General features: G+C 34.1%; 1 long non-coding RNA gene across 3 annotated transcripts in view; it reads right to left on the reverse strand.

Annotated features, from left to right (window-relative positions):
- The window catches only part of LOC307180738, a 734,518-nt gene that overhangs the window by 158,678 nt on the left and 557,720 nt on the right, over window positions 1-18,120 (reverse strand). For all 3 annotated transcript variants that reach the window (XR_013825766.1, XR_013825767.1, XR_013825768.1), the window contains one exon: window positions 14,995-15,143. This is a non-coding gene — a long non-coding RNA (uncharacterized lncRNA). The remainder of the gene's footprint in view (window positions 1-14,994; window positions 15,144-18,120) is intronic.

The raw sequence follows: 18,120 nt of genomic DNA on the forward strand, positions 1-18,120 counted from the left end.
GAGAGAGAGAACAGAAAAAAAGTATGCCATAAAAGCAAGTAATGTTTTTCCTTGTTAGCCCAGGTAAAACTACACATCTATCTCAGACGGTTTGAAATTTGCTAACCCATCTGTTCAAGTAGAAAATTTCAACAAAGCTATTTTTAAATAAAGTCAATCTATAAAATAACTTACACCAGTATCAGAACAGAAAACTTCAACATCCAATATGGATATATTGGCATCATGTAAACTCAGCATGGAAAAAAAAAAAAGAAAATACAAGTACTATGATAATTATTGTTGAAAATTAGCATCACCATTTTGAAATATTGTGATAACTGGGGTGATTGATCCTGATTATCAATGGGAAATAGAGTTGCTGCTTCTCAAAACAGATGTCTGGAAACCAGAGGATTTTATAGACTGTCTCTTAGTACTTCCATGCCCAGTGGAAGTTAATAATGGAAGATGCCCAAAAATCCAGTACCAGCAGCACCACTAAGTGCTGAGACTCTTCAGGAATGAAGTCTTGGCTTATAGTACCACCAAGTAACCATGGCCAGCAAAAGATTTTGCTGACTACAAATGAACGGGAAATGAGAACTAAAGTTCTTAATTCGAACTACTGAAGAAATGAGGGGTGTGGTAGACATATGCTCATCCTTGCTTTCTTTGTAAATATATTTGTGTAATTGGCAAACATCAGTCTTTTATTTTGTCTCTCTCCTTCCCCTATTAAATGAAGAAGTATTAGTGGCTATTAACCTTATAGTTTAGTCTTTAAGCTACAGGATATCAAAAGTGTCATGTGGCTTCTCTAGAAGAGGAATTAACACCCTGCAGAGAAGGGTGCGTGACTGGTAGGACTTTGGGTCTCCCTTTGTTTGTATGAGGAATAGCTTCAATCGCTTAGGTGAAATAGATGTTTGCTATTGTTGGTGCTTAAGAATTTAAACAGAAGCGTGTATATGGATGCTATTTGCCAAAGGAGAGGACTGTGATGAATATTGCATGCTGACTTGTGGCAACCTTTCCGTTATCTTCTATGCTATCCCCTCCATTGCAAGAGTTTGAAACATTGCAACATTTTCCAGATTACCAACCCTTCACTTTTTTCTATATCTATTTTATCTTTTATAAATGAGATGCTTTCATGTGAGATTTGGAAGAATAGAAGAAAAAGCCATTTTATTCCACTGACAATAGTGACAGGCAGATGTTTGGGCTTCCCAGATTTGAGTTGTTTGAAGTTATTTCTGTGTTCTCCTCCCACTCACCCTTCTCAAGATTGAAGAGGAGCTGTAAGGTATTCAAAGGATTCCTTTAGTTTCCTAATTCTGCATGGTAGTAACTCTCTGATTCCCTGTGGCAGTGAGCCTGAACACTAGTGACATCACCCCTGACATTCAGTCCACCACCTTTCTGACGATTTTGCAAGCACCTAATTCCTTGTGCTAAATCTCTTTCTACTTGATATAACTAGTATGATTTCCTTCTTTCCAGATTGAATACCAATTTTAAGTTCCCTACTTTTGAACCAAAGAAAAATTTGCAGGAGACAAAATATATTTTATAAATAGATGCTGAAAACAAACATTAAGTGAACTTAATGCCTTAACAGATTATGGTTAAGGGCTCATCAATAAGAAAGCACAAAATAATAGGCAGTATTTGACATTATTAATGACAGCAACCTAATGAAAAGTGAATGATGAAAGTATCAAAGCAGAGATTAAAACGTATCTTTTATGGAAATAGTTAACTAAACTATGTCAAAATTTTCTGGTTCCATAAAGACCTTATAAGTATAAAACTTAGGTCCCGAGAAAATCTATTTTATCCGCTATGGATTTTCAACAGTCATATAATGACCAGGCACAAACAACCACTGTCAGTAATATATGAGTTTCTCCTTTCCTTCCACTAGTTTTGAATTAATGTTATGATCCTGTACATAGTATTCTTGAGTCCCACATTCTTTCTTTTCCTATGTTAAGAAAATTCATAAACCTTCAGGATGCTTAAGAGATGCTGGACAAAGAGTAATAGCATTTTTAAAAAGTTGAAAATAACACTGCACTGAGCATAATACTGTTTAGTTCTCATTCGTTTCCAAATTATCAGGTAGGAGGTGAAAATTATTGCAGCATAATATTTCTTTTGTCTAGTACCACACTTCTATTTAATCATTTATTTTGTAATTAAGGTTCTCTAGGGTACAATTTTATAGCGAATGATAGTTATAATATACTACACAATAGATTCGAATAAATCTAACTGTATAACTTTACCTGGAATCTTTAGACCCTTATTGTATGGATGCTTACACTGTTATTTAATTGATCATTGCCTTAGTCACAGTCTTATTACTTCATTAAACGTGAGTAATGTTGTGCCTTGTCAACAACATACACATAATGCACAACTATGACCTTTTCCCTTATTTTCTTTTTCACATAATTTCTGTTTCAGGACAAATATAAATCCTAGCAGGCAACAGATTTTTAAAGATCACTAGGCTACTCTTGGGAGGTTTAAGGCACTGAGCCTTCAGTTTCCTTTCACCAACAACGTAGCTAGGACTCAAAGAACTAAACTGATGGGTCTGTCATTACTATACCAAGTCTCTCCAAATTGGTAATTTCCCACCACCATTCTAAAGCAAACAATTTTTTTAAATTATATGTAAAAGAATTAAATAGCCAAGGAATGAAAGTAACAATAACTACAATTTACTAGCTTCTACTTTATACAAAATTCTATGGTAGGTGTATACCTTCATTATCTTACTTATTTTTCCCCAAAATCCTTTGAAGAAGCCTAATGATTTACAGTTTAGAAATGAAAAAATTGAGGTGAAATCTAGTTAAATTACAGTTTAAGTAATCAGGTTTAGAATCTAGATCTATATTAAAACAAAATTCTGCCCCTTTTAATATATGATACTGCTTTAAAACGTCAATTTATAGTAGTATAAGATATGCTGATGGAATCAAGACAATATAATCAGCTGCACAAATGACTTAAATGAAAATATAAGTGTCAATTTAATATCATTACTTTATTGTAAATACTATATTCTTAGAGTGAAAATTTTCCGGTTTGGGGAATCTAGATCCGTGAAAATATATAGGAAATACTAGCTGACTTTCCTTAAGTCAGTTTTTATAACTATAAAATGACTACTTGCATCACATTTGCCTGGGCATGAGATATGGAATTTTAAAAGCTCCACAGGTGATTCTTACGAGTTTGAAAACCCTTGCTCCAGACGCATATATGCAGCTGCTTACATGCCATTTCTGCATACGTTATTTCTTAAAACAGTTTGTAATGATTGTTGCTGTTTGATCTCATAAAAGACAGAAGTGAAAGGACTAAAATTTAGCAAGAGGATGTAGCAGTAGCTGTGACAACTGTAGTAGAGGGTCATAAAATGGGTGATACTTTCTATTGGGGGAGGGGGGTTAGGGATTCTCACTTTAAAATCTCATTTCATGTTTCAAAAGCATTTCTAGACATCTATTCCTGCTTTTCCTTCTAATTTATACCTCCAATCATTTGTGGTAAAGGTATTGTTGCTCTGATGATGTGCAAATGAACCCAGAGTGCTTCTTTATGAAATGATGATATGGTTTTTCTTAAAATTGGACTTATTTTAGGTTCAGTTGTTCCCATATCAAACCATTAAGAAAGTCATCATTCACCAACTTCACGAGGTTTCTACCTTCTAAATCTGGTAGGACTCTATGCTGTAAGCAACACAAAAGATAATTCAAACTAAACAAACAAGGGGATTTATTGGCTCATGAAATTGAAAGCTCAAAGGTAGGATAGGCTTCAGGTGTGATGTGATCAGCAAAACTCGCAGCTCTGCCCTTTTAAAGTCTGCTTTGGGAGAGACTTTCAAGATGGCTGAGGAGTAAGACATGGAAATCACCTTCCTCCCCACAAATACATCAGGAGTACATCTACATGTGGAAAACTCATATAGAACACCTACTGAACACTGGCAGAAGACCTCAGACTTGCCAAAAGATTTTTTTTTTTTGCTTTTTCTCTTTTTGTGAGTATGCATGTGTATGCTTCTTCGTGTGATTATGTCTGTACAGCTTTGCTTTTACCATTTGTCCTAGGATTCCGTCTCTCTTTATTTTTCTTTTTCTTAGTATAGTTTTTAGCGCTTGTTATCATTGGTGGATTTGTTTTTTGGTTTTGTTGCTCTCTTCTTTCTCTTTCTTTTCTATTTTTTCATTATGTTTTAATTTTTTTAAATAATTTATTTTATTTTTTATTTTAATAACTTTATTTTATTTTTCTTTCTTTCTTTCTTTTTTTCTCAATTTTCTTTTGAGCCATGTGGCTGACAGGGTCTTGGTGCTCTAGCCAGATGTCAGGCCTGTGCCTCTGACTTGAGAGAGCCGAGTTGATAACACTGTTCCACCAGAGACCTCCTGGCTCCATGTAATATCAAACAGTGAAAGCTCTCTCAGAGATCTCCATCTCAAGGCTAAGACCCAGCTCCACTCAATGACCAGCAAGCTACAGTGCTGGACAACCTATGCCAAACAACTAGCAGACAGGTACACAACCTCACCCATTAGCAGAGAGGCTGCCTAAAATCATAATAAGGTCACAGGCACCCCAAAACACACCACCAGATGTGGTCCTGCCAACCAGAAAGACAAGATCCACCCTCATCCACCAGAACACAGGAACCAGTCCCCTCCACCAGGAAGCATATATAACCTACTGAACAAACCTTAGCCACTGGGAGAAGACACTAAAAACAATGGGAAATACGAACCTGCAGCCCGTGAAAAAGAATTCCCAAACGCAGTAAGTTAAGCAAAATGAGAAGACAGAGAAACAAGCAGCAGATGAAGGAACAAGGTAAAAACCCACCAGACCAAACAAGTGAAGAAGAAATAGGCATTCTACTTGAAAAAGAATTCAGAGTAATGACAGTAAAGATGATCCAAAATCTTGGAAAGAGAATGGAGAAAATACAAGAAATGTTTAACAAGGACCTAGAAGAAATAACGAGCAAACAATGATGAACAACACAATAAATGAAATTTAAAATTCTCTAGAAGGAATCAATAGCAGAATAACTGAGGCAGAAGAACAGATAAGTGATGTGGAAGATAAAATAGTTGAAATAACTACCGCAGAGCAGAATAAAGAAAAAAGAATGAAAAGAATTGAGGACAGTCTCAGAGACCTCTGGGAAAACATTAAATGCACCAACATTTGAGTAATAGGTGTCCCAAAGAAGAGAAAAAGAAAGGGACTGAGAAAATACTTGAAGAGAATATACTTGAAAACTTCCCTAATATGGGAAAGGAAATAGACAATCAAGTCCAGGAAGTGTAGAGAGTCCCAAACAGGATAAATCCAAGGAGAGACATGCCAAGACACATATTAATCAAACTATAAAAATTAAATACAAAGAAAAAATAATAAAAGCAGCAAGGGAAAAACAACAAATAACATACAAGGGAATCCCTATAAGGTTAACAGCTGATCTTTAAGCAGAAACTCTGCAAGCCAGAAGGGAGTGGCAGGACATATTTAAAGTGATGAAAGGGAAAACCCTACAACAAACATTACTCTACTCAGCAAGGATCTCATTCAGCTTCGACGGAGAAATTAAAACCTTTACAAACAAGAAAGAGCTAAGATAATTTAGCACCACCAAATCAGCTTTAAAACAAATGCTAAAGGAACTTCTCTAGGCAGGAAACACAAGAGAAGGAAAAAACCCACAATAACAAAGCCAATACAATTAAGAAAATGGTAATAGAAAAATACATACTGTTAATTACCTTAAGTGTAAATGGATTAAATGCTCCAACCAAAAGACATAGACTGGCTGAATGGATACAAAAACAAGGCCCGTATATATGCTATCTACAAGAGACCCACTTCAGACATAGGGACACATACAGACTGAGTGAGGAGATGGAAAAAGATATTCCATGCAAATGGAAATCAAAAGAAAGCTGGAATAGCAATTCTCATATTAGACAAAATAGACTTTAAAATAAAGACTACTACAGGAGAAAAATGAAGGACACTACATAATGATAAAGGGATCAATCCAAGAAGAAGTATAACAATTGTAAATATTTATGTACCCAACATAGGAGCACCACAAAACATAAGGCAAATGCTAAAAGCCATAAAAGGGGAAATTGACAGTAACACAATCATAGTAGGGGACTTTAACACCCCACTTTCACCAATGGACAGATCATCCAAAATGAAAATAAACAAGGAAACACAAGCTTTAAATGATACATTAAAAAAGATGGACTTAATTGATATTTATAGGATATTCCATCCAAAAAGAAGAGAATACACCTTCTCATCAAGTGCTATGGGACATTCTCCAGGATAGACCACATTTGGGTCACAAATCAAGGCTTGGTAAATTTAAGAAAACTGAAAACGTATCAAGTATGTTTTCTGACCACAACGCTATGAGACTATGTATCAATTACAGGAAAAAAAAATGTAAAAAATACAAACACATGGAGACTAAACAATACACTACTAAATAACCAGGAGATCAAGAAGAAATCAAAGAGGATATCAAAAAATACCTAAAGACAAAAGACAATGAAAACACAATGACCCAAAACCTATGGAATAAAGCAAAAGCAGTTATAAGAGGGAAGTTTAGAGCAATACAATCCAACCTCAAGAAACAAGAAACATCTCAAATAAACAACCTAACCTTACACTGAAAGCAATTAGAGAAAGAAGAACAAAAAAACAACCCCCAAAGTTAGCATAAGGAAAGTAATCATAAAGATCAGATCAGAAATAAATGAAAAAGAAATGAAGAAAACAATAGCAAAGATCAATAAAACTAAAACCAGCTTCTTTGAGAAGATAAACAAAATTGATAAACCATTAGCCAGTCTCATCAAGAAAAAAGGAAGAAGACTCAAATCCATAGAATTAGAAATGAAAAGAGAAGTAGCAACTGACACTGCAGAAATACAAAGGATCATGAGAGATTACTACAAGCAAGTATAGGCCAATGAAATGGACAACCTGAAAGAAATGGACAAATTCTTTGATAAGCACAACCTTCTGAGACTAAACAAGGAAGAAACAGAAAATATAAACAGACCAATCACAAGCACTGAAATTGAAACTGTGATTAAAAATCTTCCCACAAACAAAGGCCCAGGACCAGATGGCCTCACAGATGAATTCCATTAAACATTTAGAGAAGAGCTAACACCTACCCTTCTCAAACTCTTCCAAAGTATAGCAGAGGGAGGAACTCCCCCAAACTCATTCTATGAGGCCACCATCACCCTGATACGAAACCCAATCAAAGAAGTCACAAAAAAAAGAAAACTACAAGCCAATATCACTGATGAATATAGATGCAAAAATCCTCAACAAAATACTAGCAAACAGAATCCAACAGCACATTAAAAGGACCATACACCATAATCAAGTGGGGTTTATCCCAGGAATGCTAGGATTCTTCAATATATGCAAGTAAATCAATGTGATACACCATATTAACAAATTGAAGAATAAAAAACATATGATCATCTCAATAGATGCAGAGAAAGCTTTTGACAAAATTCAACACCGACTTATGATAAAAACTCTCCAGAAAGTACGCATAGAGGTAACCTACCTCAACTTAATAGAGGCCATGTATGACAAACCCACAGCCAACATCGTTCTCAATGGTCAAAAATTGAAACCATTTCCTCTAAGATCAGGAACAAGACAAGGTTGTCTCTCTCACCACTATTATTCAGCATAGTTTTGGAAGTCATAGCCACAGCAATCAGAGAAGAAACAGAAATAAACCAAATACAAATTGCAAAAGAAGAAGTAAAGCTGTCACTGTGTGCAGATGACATGATATTATATATAGAGAATCCTAAAGATGCCACCATAAAACTACTACAGCTAATCAATGAATTTGGTAAAGTTGCAGGATACAAAATTAATGCACAGAAATCTCTTGCATTCCTATACACTAATGATGAAAAATCTGAAAGAGAAATTAAGGAAACACTCCTATTTACCATTGCACAAAACGATTAAACTACCTAGGAATAAACCAACCCAGGGAGTCAAAAGACATGTATGCAGAAAACTATAAGATGCTGATGAAAGAATTACAGATGTTACAAACAGATGGAGAGATATACCATGTTCTTGGATTGAAAGAATCAACACTGTGAAAATGACTGTAGTACCCAAAGCTATCTACAGATTCAATGCAATCCCTATCAAACTATCACTGGCATTTTTCATAGAACTAGAACAAAAAATTTCACAATTTGTATGGAAACACAAACGACCCTGGAGAGCCAAAGCAATCTTGAGAAAGAAAGATGGGGCTTGAGGAATCAGGCTTCCAGTCTTCATACTATACTACAAAGCTATAGTAATCAAGGCAGTATGGTACTGGCACAAAAACAGAAAAATAGATCAATTGAACAGGATAGAAAGCCCAGAGATAAACCCACACACATATGGTCACCTTATATTTGATAAAGGAGACAAGAATATACATTGGAGAAAAGACAGCCTCTTCAATAAGTGGTGCTGGGAAAACTGGACAGCTACATGTAAAAGAATGAAATTAGAACACTCCCTAACCCCATACACAAAAATAAACTCAAAATGGATTAAAGACCTAAATGGAAGGCCAGACACTATAAAACTCTTAGAGGAAAACACAGGCAGAACACTCTAACACATAAATCACAGCAAGATCCTTTTTGACCCACCTCCTAGAGAAATGGAAATAAAAACACAAATAAACAAATGGACCTAATGAAACTTCAAAGCTTTTGCACAGCAAAGGAAACCATAAACAAGACCAGAAGACAATCCTCATAATGGGAGAAAATATTTGCAAATGAAGGAACTGACAAAGGCTTAATTTTCAGAATTTACAAGTAGCTCATGTAGCTCAATATCAAAAGAACAAACAAACCCAATCCAAAACTGGGCAGAAGACCTAAATAGACATTTCTCCAAAGAAAATACAAAGATTGCCAACAAACACATGAAAGAATGCTCAACATCATTAAATCATTAGAGAAATGCAAATCAAAACTACAATGAGGTATCACCTCACACCACTCAGAATGGCCATCGTCCAAAAATCTACAAACAGTAAATGCTGGAGAGGGTGTGGAGGAAAGGGAACCCTCTTGCACTGTTGGTGGCAATGTAAATTGATACAGCCACTATGGAGAACACTATGGAGGTTCCTTAAAATACTAAAAATAGAATTACCATACGACCCAGCAATCCCACTACTGGGCATATACCCTGAGAAAACCATAATACAAAAAGAAACAAGTACCATAGTGTTCATTGCAGCACTATTTATAATCGCCAGGACATGGAAGCAACCTATGTGTCCATCGACAGACAAATGGATAAAGAAGATGTGGCACATATATATAAAATGGAATATTACTCAGCCTTAAAAAGAAATGAAATTGGGTCATTTGTAGAGATGTGGATGGATCTAGAGACTGTCATACAGAGTGAAGTAAGTCAAAAGGAGAAAAACAAATATCGTATGTTAACGCATATATATGGAATTAAAAAAAAATGGTTCTGAAGAGCCTAGGGACAGGACAGGAATAAAGATGCAGACGTAGAGAATGGGCTTGAGACACGTGGACGGCAAAGGATAAGCTGGGATGAAGTGAGAGAGTGGCATGGACATATATGCACTACCAAATGTAAAATTGATAGCTTGTGGGAAGCAGCCGCATAGCACAGGGAGATCAGCTCAGTGCTTTGTGACCACCTAGAGGGATGGGATAGGGAGGGTGGAAGGGAGACGCAAGAGGGAGGAGATATGGGGATATATGTATATGTATAGCTGATTCACTTTGTTATAAAGCAGAAACTAACACACCTTTGTAAAGCAATTATACTCCAATAAAGATGTTAAAAAAAAAAACAAAGCATGTACATGCTTCATAGAATTAGGGTAAGGATTAAATTAAATAACCCATGCTAAAAACATAGAAGCAGGTGTTACTAGGCCTTCTATAGTAAATATTCAAATAAATTATCTGTTATATTATTATGGTTGTTATTTTATAATAGGAATAACCATTGCCTTTAATAGTACAATTTGTCTTGAACCATCCATGATTTGCATAATATTACACATATTAAAACAATAAATAAATAAATAAAGTGTGCTTTGTCCTCAGGCTGGCTTACTTCATAGTGGTGAAACGGCTACTGCAATTCCAGGGTTCACAATGCATAGCATATTTTCCAGACAAAAAAAAAAAAATTCTTCTGTCACAGCATTTCCCCCTGCTTAAGCTTGCTTAGATTACATGCCGTGTACCAAGGATTCTGGACAGAAGGTTGTAAATTTCTGATAGGTATAAATTGGAAATGGGAACTGCTTTACTGAGAGCAGAAAGATTTCATGGGGGGAGGAGTTTTGTGCCAGAAATCTGGATTCTGAATCTTGCTTTACTGATTCAAATTGGCTGTCTGTATTTCATAGTAATGTGTTCAACTATATTCTTGAGCTATCTGATATCAAAATCAACCTCACGTGGGATGCTAGTTTCATATAAATCTTTCTTTTGATTGCATCCATATTCAGCTCTTTGATCTATGATTATAACCTCCTAGGTCTGTACTAGGATCTATCTGCTATTGTAATGATCTGTCTCAAGAATCAGAAATTCTCCTCCCTCTAACTGAGAAATCAAAGTCAAAACTCTAATTTTTGTTTCTCAAGACAATTGTTCCCTGGATCCTTTCTGCAATAGCAATGTCAAAAAAACCCACAAGGTTTTGACTGCAAGGTAATTATTATATTTCCTATATTTGTTTTAAAAATAACGTGAAAGATAGCTTTTATAAGAGTGCTTTGTAAAATTACTGCCTTTTCTATTTCTTTTTAAATACTATTTGTTGCTTTTTTTACTTAATTTTAACAATAGATGTATTTTCTATGATCACAATGATGTGGATATAATAATATGCATCTACATCCTTCTTTTTAATTGCAATGTTAGAATTCATTTTAAAACTGGGCTGGTTTATTTCAAAGTATCTGAAAAGTGATTAGCATATAGGCAGCAAAATAATCTAATGTAAATTCAACACTCTGGTTTAGGGATATAGATGACTAATTTGCATTATACAAGGGGCATTAAAGAATAACTAGTAGGGATGAAAATAAACAAGGAGGCTAAGTAAACAAGAGCATTATTATGCAGACATTTATGAACCACTAAGCATAATCGTAGCTAGGGAAATAGCTTTCTGTTTGCTAGAGATAACCACTCTAAACTCTGATACATAATACTTTCAATGACAAATACAAGACTGCTTATATTACAAGCAGAATGAAAGGGAGTATCTATGCACAACATGATATGAGAAGCAAAAGAATAACAATGTCCACTACTAATGTACTTCTGACCAAAGGAAAAATGATTGAGTAATAATCTTGTTACAAGCATTTACAAGGTAAAATATATTTGAAAGATGTAGTTTTTCATTGAAAATTTTCCTCAGATGTCACTCTTGCTGTATATTTCAGAAGACAAAGTTGAAGGTTCCAGTTGAAACAAATTATCATAGTTTATAGACTGTCATCATTTCAAACACCAAACACCCACTGACTTCAATCAGAAGCATCATAGTCAAAACCACAGCAGGATATGACCCTCATTCTTTTGCTCTTGACACTAGATTTAATGACTATCAACTCAAAGGGAATAAAATAATCACACTTTTATGTAGCTATATCAGTTAGACAATTTATAAAGATATGTAGATTTTAAAATGAATTTTGCATCCTTCCTTTTCATCTCTATACATAAGAATGTGCAAATATTTTTAAAATTCAGCATTAAATATAACTGTGAATGGATTTATTTTCTAGAGCTATCAGGGCCTCAGTAGCACTACCCTTTAAGAGAATAACTTGCTAGAAGAATTATATTCAGATTCAAAATTTAATGAGTATAATCGACTTACATTTTTTTCTTTTTTGATAATGAGCTATTTCTAGACAGTAAGGAGATTTCTATGGTATTTCTTAATTAAGAGTATTCCCAACAAGAGCATCCTGAATAATATACAGTAAATTTTCCTTTGCTTAATGGGAATTTAACCAAGTAAATGACAAAATGTAAACAATTGCTCAGAAATGTAATTGTTATTCAAGTTCACAAAAAGTATGTAATGATCATTTTGACTCTTACCACCCAGCCAACCACCTAAATGAGAATACATTAAAAGGCAGTCACTTTGTTGATTTGGTGCCAGAGAAAATTTTGCCATTTTTTTATAACAAGTTCTATCTGCTTCAGGCAAAATGCTGTTCACTGGCACAAATACAGGTCTTGAATTGATTAACCTGTTATGTTTTACCAATATCTTTTACCATGTATATTTATCAAATATCTGGTCTCACCAGAGAAGTAGTCTGAGATATTTTAGGATACATTTACTGTGTCTTAAAAATTCCATTACTCTAAAAACTAAACATTAACCTAACATAGAGCAGAATACTCACTACAAATACCAGAACTTGTAATGTAAGAAAATTACCTAAAATGGATGTCTTATATCAAGAGGCATTTTTAAGCCAAATCATTGACTGAATGGTATTTATGGAAAACTTGATAGACACCAGGTGGTATTTATGATACACTACTATCATTATCATCATTGTCATCACTTAATAGTTATTAAGCCCTTACATGTACAAACAGTTTGCTAAGGGTTATTCTTGTTGTTATTATTTATGTTTTTTTGTCATTTAATCCCTATAAACACCTTATGAGCTAGGTAGTATTATTATCACCTTTTATATATATGTGAAAGAAAACCAAGACTTAGAATGATTAAGTAACTTGTTCAAGGCCATATAGTAAATGTTGAAGCCTGATTTTAAATCCAGGAAATTGGATTCCAAAACATGAATTTTTTTTCTTTTTATAATTTTTATTGGCATATAGTTGATTTACAATGTTGTGTTAGTTTCTTCTGTACAGCAAAGTGAATCAGCTATACGTATATATATATCTCCCCTCTTTTTTAGATTATTTTCCCATATAGTCATTACAGAGTACTGAGTAGAGTTCCCTGTGCTATACAGTAGGTCCTTATTAGTTATCTGTTTTATATAAAGCAGTGTGTACATGTCAATCCCAATCTCCTAACTTATCTCTCCTTCCCTTACTGCCTAGTAACCATAAATTTGCAAAACACGAAATTTTAACCACTATACCATAACTGCTTACTGTCAAAGATCCTTCAATGTAGATGAGGAGATAATATATGCATACACCCAGTTGCTTGAATAAAATGTATTCAAGTTAATGTTTTCCTTTTCTCTCCTATGACACATGCACTTTCAAGCAGAGTTGCTGCTACCTAAAAATATATCTCAAATCCATTACCCTGACTAGGTGACCTCCACCTGGTCTATTGTCATAGCTTTATCACTGGTCTCTTTGCTTTCACCTGTGCTTTTTTACCCATAAAGCTAGCATCTTATTTAATATGGAAACACTATAACCATTTCGACTATAATCAAGAATAACACAAAGGTACCCACTACTTACTCTATTATTCAGCATTATACAGAGGTATCACTCAATGCAACAAGAAAAGAGAAAATAATTAGAAGTAATAATAACTGAAATATAAAAAGAAAAACTTCTCAAGGGGGTCAAAAGGTACAAACTTCCAGGTATAAAATAAATAAGTCATGGGGATGTAATGGATAGGCAACTGTCATTAATAATACTGTATTGCATATTTGAAAGTTGCTAAAAGAGCAAATCTTAAAAGTTCTCATTACAAGAAAAGAATTTGTAACTACGTGTGGTGATGGATGCTACCTAGATGTATTGTGATCATTTTGCAATATATACAAATATCAAATGATTTTGTTGTACACCTGAAACTATTATAATATATGTCAATTACATCTCAATTAAAAAAAAACAGAAGGAAAACTACCTGTATTTGCAGACGATAGGATAACATATCTGGAAAAACCTAGAGATTCAACATTAAAACTAACTCAAATCCATAAAATAATCCAGTAAAGTAGCAAGATACAGAATCATCATATAGAAATCAATAGCCTTTACAAACACAAATAATAACAGCTAGAAAATATATTGGTAGAGAAATTCCCATTCACAAGAGAAACAAAAAGATGAAATACTTAGGAATAAAATTAACAAAAAATGTACAGACCTCTATGAGGAAGATTTTAAAACACTCCTGAAAGGTTTGACAAAGTACACTCAAGCAAATGAAAAAGTACCCTTTTTCTTGGTTAGAACGTCTCTACAACATAAAGACATCAGTTCTCTCTATGTTAATTTATAAATTAAGAAAAATCCCAATAAAAAATACCAGGAAGTTTTTTCTTTCCTGGAGCCAAGTTGATACTAAAATTCATATGGAAAAATAAAACCCAAAATTAGAGAGTATACACTGAAAAAGAAAAACCTAAAAGGGAGGACTAGGGGGGACCACAAATTGAAACATACCATGGACTTCTATCATGAAAACAGTGCAGTACTTGTGCATAAATAGACCAACAGCCCTGTGGAATAGAATAGAAAGTCCAGAAATATATCCAAGTACACATGGAAATTTAGTACATAATAATGCTGGCATCTCAAATCACTGGCACAAAGATAGACTTAGTTTTTTTAGTGGTGCTGGAACAACCAGTTAGCCATTTTAGGAAAACGTTAAAAGAGAGACTATTTTACACCATACATGAGAATAAACCCCAAATAGGTCAGAGGTCTAAATGTAAAAAATGAAACCATATAAGTACTAGAAAAAATTCTGAGTGTAGGAAAAAACTTTCTACCAATGACACAAATCCAGATTTAATGAAATAAAATGTTGATAAATTTGACTATATAAAAAATTTAAAAGTCATCACAAAATTTCCAAAAGCAAAATCAAAATATAACTCACAGGCTTCTCTGGTGACGCAGTGGTTGAGAGTCCGCCTGCTGATGCAGGGGACACAGCTTCGTGTCCCGGTCCGGGAGGATCCCACATGCCGCGGAGCAGCTGGGCCCGTGAGCCATGGCCACTGAGCATGCGCGTCCGGAGCCTGTGCTCTGCAACGGGAGAGACCACAACAGTGAGAGGACCGCGTAGCGCAAAAAAAAAAAAAAAATCAATCTACCTATCTATCTATCTATCTATATATATAAAAATAACTCACAAACTGGGAGAAGTATTCCAACATATATCACAGTTAAAAGGCTAATATCTCTATCTTTATAACAACTCCAAAAAATTGAGGAGAAAAGACCAAAATCTAATAGAAAATGGGTAAAAGTCATGAATAGACTACTATATATATCATATAGATCATGACATATGTATCCCTTAAACATATGAAAAGATGTTCAAACTCATTCATCATACTAGAAACGTAAATTGAAAGTACACTGAGATACTATATTTCACCTATCAAATTGGCAAAAATTATGACAATGCATTCTGTTGGTGAAGCTGTAGGAAAACCGGCACTCTCACTCATTGTGGGTGGGAATGCAAATACATGCAACAGTTATGGTGGGGAATTCAGTAATATCTAACAAACATTATGAATGCATTTACATTTTGACACAGCAATCCCGCTACCATAAAGATACAATTCCAAAAACAGGAAAATATATATGCACAAGGTTATTCATTGCAGTGTTGTATGCAGTTGCTGCAAAATAGTAGAAGCAATTTAAATGTTCATACATAGGGAAGTGGTTGAATAAATTATGTAAAGTGAAAAGAGTATCTATAGTATGCTAACTTTTGTTTAAGGGAAAAGGGGAAATAAGACAATACATAGTCATCTACTCAGTTGTGCAAAAAGGAAACACAGGAAGGATAATTCAGAAACAAATGATATTTGCTACCTCCAGGGAGTGCATAGGTGTTAGGTAGAAAGGACTAGTGATGATGATGGGATAGAGGTTTTGGAGTAACACTTCTCTCACAATACATCTTTGTTTATAGTTTTGGTATCATATCAATATTGTGGATGTTAAACAAAAATAAAACCAACCAGGATGGGGAAAGTAAAAACTAAAGTGGAGTACAAACAGAAAAAAAAAGAACCTAATGGTATTGTAAATAAATTACATCTCAACACTGAAGGGGAGAGAGGAGAATGACTAACCCAACTAACTTATTAACACAATATTTGGACTATACACCCTCAGGTTTCAGTCCATAAAAACCCACTCTAAACAAACACTGAATTCCCAGCAGAAGGTGTATTTTTCCCTATGGGCTAGCAATTATGAAATACTCATGGGTGTGTATATGCTAGGATTCAGCAATGAGTATAGCATAATATAGAGAAAGGGAGAGAGATTTCTTATTTCCTGAGAAGGGAGTTCCAAATCTGAAAAAAGTGGAGGTTAGAAAGAATTTTGTGGTTTTATATCAAAATTGTAGTTAACAGTATGAGCTCATGGTTTTTCAGATAGATGATAGATAGGTATGAAGATAAAAAGATAACCAGATTTTAGGTAGATATGTATGTGTATATATATATATATATATGTATGTACATATACCCACATATCTGTATGTACACACATACATATATGATATACATGTATATAACACATACATGTATGTATATACATAGATATATATGTAAACATGTACATATGTACCTAAGTGTATAGACACACAAACACACCAACATATTCTAGCTTTGTCTATTAAAAGGATCTAAAGCAATGACAATGGCATCCCAGAAGTAATGAGCACCTAGTGTTCAGATCATGGTCTCTGCATATTAAACTCCAGCAAAAGTAACCAGGACTTCTTAGAGAAATGACTGATTCCAGAAATGACTGGTACATGGAAAGAACAAAATGATCCTGAAACATCTTGAGGTGTCAGAAAGTAATGATGAGGTCATGTCAAAATGATATAGATAGCAGCTTGAAGGGGTTCTCAATGGCCAAATCTGGGACAATTTGAGCATCAAAGAAATAATGACAATAATGGTTAATAATCCATTGAATAAAATAAAAATGCATAAGTTCATACTGATATACAGATGAATAAATGGAGGAGTAGGGAAAGCTCTTCTTTGTGGTAAAATGGCAACTAGTAAACATAAAAGGAATCATAGAATTGTAAAATTAGTATTTGTCATCATAGGAAGTAATAATTCAAGCAAGAATCATCAATGAATACTAAATCTAGTGGGTGCAAATTTGGTGAAAAATGGCATATTAAATCATCTCAAAGTATCTCTCCAAAATATACTTATTAATTACAAAAGAAAACATATTAACTTTTGAATTGGGAGACATAACTGATACCATCTTAACCAAATGACCAAAGTTAACACCACATTTAATGGTATCTTCTGATAGGCTGCTTTGAAAGACACAGTATCACTTCCGTGGTGTTCCTGCCAAAGATGCTAAACTGAATATAATCATAAGGAAACAACAGCCAAATCTAAACAGAGGGACAAAATAACCAGCCAACCTTCTTTAAAAATATCAAGGTCATTATAACCTAAGACAAAAGGTCTTCAACAGGACTGAAGAACAGTTTTAGATTAAAAAGGACTAAAGAGACATAACTAAGTGCGATGTGTGATACTGAATTTGTCTTAGGCAGAGATTTCTTTCCTTCTGCTATAAGTCATTATTGGGAAAATGACAAAATTTGAATCAAGTCTATGGATTTGACACTAGGATTATATCAGCACTAATTTATTGATTTTGCCAAATCTACTGTGGTTATGTAAGTGGATACCCTTGTTTTTAAGAAATAAGCACTTAAGTATTTAGAAGTTGAGGGGGCACATGTCAATAATTTTTAATCAAACAATTTAGAAAAGATAATATGTATCTAAAGAAAGAGTGATAGAGCAAATTTGATAATATGTTAACAACTGAAAAATTTGAGTGAAGGGTATTCAGGCCTTCTTTGTACTAGTCTTGCAACTTTTCTATAAATTTGAAAATATTTCAAAATTAAAAGTTAAAAAGGAAAATATATATTATTTAAAATGGGGGAACAGACAAACTAACAGTGGACAAATATTGACATTAG

The sequence above is a fragment of the Stenella coeruleoalba genome, assembly GCF_951394435.1.
Source record: "Stenella coeruleoalba genome assembly, chromosome: X".
NCBI classification, from domain to species: domain Eukaryota; kingdom Metazoa; phylum Chordata; class Mammalia; order Artiodactyla; family Delphinidae; genus Stenella; species Stenella coeruleoalba.